The sequence below is a fragment of the Zingiber officinale genome, chromosome 6A, assembly GCF_018446385.1.
Source record: "Zingiber officinale cultivar Zhangliang chromosome 6A, Zo_v1.1, whole genome shotgun sequence".
NCBI lineage: Eukaryota > Viridiplantae > Streptophyta > Magnoliopsida > Zingiberales > Zingiberaceae > Zingiber > Zingiber officinale.
In genome coordinates this window covers 95,259,599-95,265,598 of record NC_055997.1, presented here as the reverse complement: position 1 = coordinate 95,265,598, position 6,000 = coordinate 95,259,599, and positions in this window count along the sequence as shown.

The following is a 6,000-nucleotide window of genomic DNA, read 5'->3' as shown; positions in this document are numbered from 1 at the left end:
CTAAATTGCTTTATCTATGTTGTTATAAGTAATGTGATTAAGTTGTGGATGTGCTTCATGGGATGTGCTTCAAAAACATATTACAACTGCTTTTTAAGCATGGGACCGCCACATGCATTCATCACTACAGTAATGCAGAAATTCCAGCACTACACCTTGTCACCACATAATTAACAGCATAAATCCACCTGTAACGACTTGATCCTCCGAACACTTCCAAAAATAATATTTTCCATCTTATTCGACTTCATATTTAAAACAACCAGCCAAATGACTCCCAGCCTTATCAGCGAACTTCACCCAGCTTCTCATTATAAAAACCAACACCCAAAGCAAGAGTTGAGGAATTCGACATCAAATACGAACAAATAGCAACAACCTACAGAGACAATTTCAGCATATCCTGCAATTTAAAAAGCTGCTCCAGCTCACTTGCATCAAATACCAACAATTTTCCAGCAACATGTCATTAAATTCACAGGATAAAGCATTTCAATTACTTTAGAACATGTCTTTTATCATAGGAATTCCTAAGCATCAACAACACAAGATAATATCAATACGAAGACGAAATACTTCGTGAAATGACTCCCTCAGTACAAAGCACTCTAAGAATTCCACAGCTTATCACATTTAATTCCTCTAACTCTTGCACATTCACAGCTATATATTTTTGCTTATTGATTGGTTAAAGGCCATAAGCCATCAATTACTTGGCCTATAAAAGTCTCCATGATGATGTTGATAGGAGACAGAATGGTCCAAGATCAAGTAGCAATCACTTATTGCAATGTATGTTCAAGAAATAAACGGAGAATTAAATAAAAATAAGCATTGTCTATGGAATGTCACACAATCAAATACCTTTCCTTCAATTTGAGATTAACAGGATACAATTAGCAATAGAGGTGGCAATTCGACTTTTTTTTACATTTTTTTCTACTTCCGTATACACATGGGATAGTTCAATGTTAATTGAGATTCATACAATTGCAACCTAAATCGTTAGCTATTAACCATCTAACTGCAATCCATTACAAATTACATCAGCAAGGAGGCATATTTACCTCCCAACTGTGGAAAACGAAACAAACAGACATTAGAAATGGACTGGTTCCATCACTTCACAGCTATAGAATCGGATGACATCAACAAGCAAGACTTTCTGATCACTTCACAACTATGGAATTGGATGGCATCGACAAGCAAGACGTTAAGATGTGCTGATCAGCAAGGAGACATTAATGGCAGGCCAATTAATCAAAACGAAAAGGAAGAGGAATACATACATTTATTGAGCCTTCTGAAGGGATTGGGTTGATCGACTAGAGACACCATGCAAGAGCTTAACACATCCTAGGAAGCTTAGTTTCCCATCTGTGTGCCTTACCCAATCATGTAGAACAACATGAACAGGTACAGAGGGTTGAGACCAAGTTCCTGTAAATAAAACGAGAGATGCTTCAATTAGCAACATTTTACCTTTAAAAAGGATTAAGTGTATAATTACATAGATGCAAGTGCAAATAAACATCCCAGGACAAATACAAAATCCCTCCAAGAGAAAATCTGCAACTGTCATAATTCCATTGGAGAGAATCTAGTAGTGCCATAATTTGAGCTTAAATCTAGTCTCAAATCACTGAACATACTTTAAAACTAAGTAGATTGGTGGTTTGGACCCTAGCCGAATCAATCCCGGCGTTCACAACAGATACAGAATGAGAGTTCACAACAGATACACAAATGTGAAACATATGAAGCTTGTTTAAACATATACAGAAATAATTAAAGAGGTCATATCAGTCTCCTCAAATGTGAAAAGTATCAAGTTGGTTCAATGTCTCTCCAAGCACGAGGTCTGGGACTTCATCGTCTTCTCTACCGTTAGATACAGCATCTTCAGTTTCAGGTGTTTGTCTATGCAACTCCTCCATGAACATCTATATGCACAACTAAAGCTAACATAAGTGTAATAGCCAACAAATTAAAAATAAATTGTACATGCATCTTCTATGGAACTAAATAGACATAATTAACAAAAGTAAAAAAGAAACCTTCAAAGTTGATCTGTCAATTGCTAGCGCATATTGTTAGAACCTACAATAATAAAGACAAATATTATTATTAATATTTCAGTCAATCAACCAGCAATTTTAAATTAAACTTGGATAGTCCTTGCCTGCTATTGATGTCAATTCTTCTTCGTATGTGTCATCATCGTTGTTATGATGATTATCTAAAGTTGATCTGTCAATCAACATATTTAATCAGCATATTTATACAATTTAATAAAGGTAATTAATTTGTAAATAAAATTATCATACAAATAGAGAATTAATTGACACATACCCTTGTAAATTTGGACAATTACGCTTATCATGTGACACACCTCGATGGCCACATCCATGACATAATCGAGACTTTGAGGTTGACTTCTCCTTTGATGATTTCAACCTCTTCCCACATCCCTTTGTTCTTACTAAAGAAGGATCCATAATATTAGGGGACTCATTCATAGATTTTTTACTTTGGCCTCTATTGTTACATGTTCTACTAATGTTCATCTCTTGAATTTTACTGTAGATACAATCCAATTGTTCATCTAAGAAGTTTGTCCCCTCATCAGTCAAAGATGCATCATCAATTAATACTGAAGCTTTAAAGGATAACCTTGAGTGCCTTGACATCAAAACCCTATCTGGATCATCAATGAAATTTTCTACCCCCAAAGAATATATTGCTCCAACCTTTGCATCTCGTGTCCATCGTTTGAGTATATACTTATCAGGCAAATGAAATACTTGGTTGATACGAAAAAAAGCTAACATATGCCTGCATGGAATGCCATCAAACTCAAATTTCCTACAGCTACAGAATATGTGGTCCCTTTGCTTGTCATGCATAAGCACCCTTGGTTTGGTGGAAGAACAACTTTGAAAATTCATCACATGATAAACTACTGAGTCAACTTCCATAGATAATTGTTGCACATAATAACCATGACTCTCACTCAATTCACCTTGAAACTCCATCCATTTTTTTTGTGTATATCTTAACCATCTGAGTTTCCATTCGCCAGTTTGTCTTAACCCTGGGATGCTCATTCAAATCAATATGATCTGCAACTAACTCATTGTGTCTTTGATGTCTCAGTGCCCTATTGAAACGGGTAATAAAGTCCATCAATGAATTTTTATTTGAGACATATATCTTGAAAAATGCATGTGAGCCTTCAGATCTCTGACTACTTGACATTCCAGCACAAAAAACATGGCTAAAATAAGCCGGCACCCATTTATGTCGCAATTCATACATCAAAGACAACCAATCATTTTTCTCCAAGTTAGCACACTTGATAACCTCTTCCCATGAATTCTCAAATTCATTAGGTGTTGTAGAATTTCTAATTACATTATTTATACTTTGATAGTAGTCACAAAAAGTCAAAGGATGCAATTTTTCTGGAAATTTGTTCAGTATATGCCACAAACAATATCGATGCACTGTCTGAGGAAAAACTTGGGCAATGGCTTTGGTCATAGCAGGATCCTGATTAGTGATGATCACATTTGGTGCACCTTTAGGCATGACTTCTATAAACTTGTTGAACAACCAAACAAAAGATTCAGTTTTCTCATCACTTATAAAACCACAACCAAAAATAATTGTCTGGTGATGATGATTAACTCCTAAAAATGGTGCAAAAATCAACCCATATTTGTTGGTGTTATATGTTGTATCAAATACAACTACATCACCAAATACACTATATGTCGTTCTTGATACATGATCAGCCCAAAAACACCTACTGAATCTGTTATCTGAATCAGTCTCATATTCAAAGAAAAAAGCTGAATTTTTCTCTTTCTCAGATGCAAATAGCTCGATTAGTGTTTCGGCATCGATACCCTTTTGTTGATCCCTTAGCTCTTTTTCAAAGTTTCTAATATCTCTTTCTGTGCAGCCTACTTGCTCGGGACCTCCATACTCTATCTCTAATAATCGTATTTGTTGACAAGTTGGTACATTGGCCTCTGAAAATCGTTGAGTCAATGCTTTTTTTGCTTCTGAAACATTGCGATGTGAGCGTAGTAAATGGACCTTTGAAGGTGTTGAGAGTGGATGATTATGACCTTCTATAAAGTTAGTGACAACCCATGAATGCCCAGTTTATTTCTTGACAATTGAAATCTTTGACTTACAACCAGTTCTAACTTCGCCACGTGCTCTTTCCCTTGTCCGTTGATCACCTTTTGCTTGTTTATTCCGCTGATTATCCGTATGTCCTTCTTTAAAACAAACAAATGTTTTCCACACAACTTCATTTGTCATCTTATTTTTCTTGCTACTATTTATCCTGGCACTAAATCCAGATTCACGTGCATATTGGTTATAGAATGAAAATGTCTCATCTATTGATGAGAATTCCATCCCATATTTTGGCTTTTGGGCATCTACAACTTGTGGAATGTATAACTGATCTTCACCGTAATTTTCATCCATTGATAGAAAATTTCAGATTCATATGAAATGAGAGTCTGCATATCATCATCATATAGCCAGAAAAAACATTCTAAATCAATATACATAAAAAAAAAAGAATATTGCAGTAAGCTAACATAGTACTATCATGTGAAACAAACAAACAAGAAGAATGCATCCACTGAAGACTCATGGAACTAGAAATAAGAATAACCATAACCTGTATGATTTTGATACATGCTGTCCTGAACATATAAACGATGCAGCTCACACACAAGATCCATAAAAAAAAAAAAGAATGCATCCAAATGAAACTCACACACTAAATCAAATATACATAAAAAAAAAAGAATGTTGCAATAATCTAACATAGTACTATCATGTGAAACAAACAAACAAGAAGAATGCATCCACTGAAGACTCATGGAACTAGAAATAAGAATAACCATAACCTGTATGATTTTGATACATGCTGTCCTGAATATTTAAACGATGAAACTCACACACAAGATCCAACAGTTGTAATATCATATTGTCCAGCAGTTGTTAATTTCAAAATTAAAGAATGGGAAGTAGAAGAGGAAGCAAAACTGTGAACAAGGAGTCTCACAGAGAGGGGCTTCGTGGCGTGAGGTCGGCAGCGAGAACAATGGTGCAGAGAGATGGCGAGGGGCGCGAGGATCTGCCTAGTTTCGGCGGAACAACAGCGCAGGGGCAAGGACAGCTTCGGCGGAACCACAGCGCAGATCCAGCGTCGCGACGACGAGGGGCGCGAGGATTTGCCTAGTTTCGGCGGAATAACAGCGCAGAGGCAAGGACAGCTTCGGCGGAACCACAGCGCAGATCCAACGTCGCGCACAAGCCCTAGTTTTCGCTCTGTGGAAAAAACGATAAATGGAGCGGCAAGTACGACGTCGCGACGACAAAAATGGGCAAGGACAGTGGCGACGACGACAAAATACCAATGCCCTAGCTTCTCGTCGAAGGTTTTTCACGCGAGGAACAAGGGCGCACGGTGAGGACGACGCCGCAGCAGCAAGAGGGTTGCCCTAGTTTTCGCTCTGTGGAAAAAACGATCGGCTTTCGAGGCGATGATGAAAGATGTGCTTTGTGGAAAAAATGAAAAAGCAAGAAACAGTAAAAAGTCAACACGTTAGGTGAGGAATAGAAAAGAAAATGAAACATAGGGAAGAGAGATTAAATGTGTGGGCCACGTCATGTGCCAGTCGCGCACAAGCTGCGGAAACAACGTCGTGCAGTATAACACTCTTATATATATATAGCACTCAAACTAAAATTTCACTTAATTATTTATAGAATACATTGATAAATAAAGAAAATGATAGCAAAATGATATATATATATATATATAGAGGTTTGATATTGTGCGCGACTGTGCGCGTCGCGCACAATATCAGCGTTTTTTGTTTTTAATTTTTTTAAAATTTTTTGAATTTAAAAAATTCAACATTTCCTTATTTAAAATTTAATATATAAATATATCCCCTAAACACA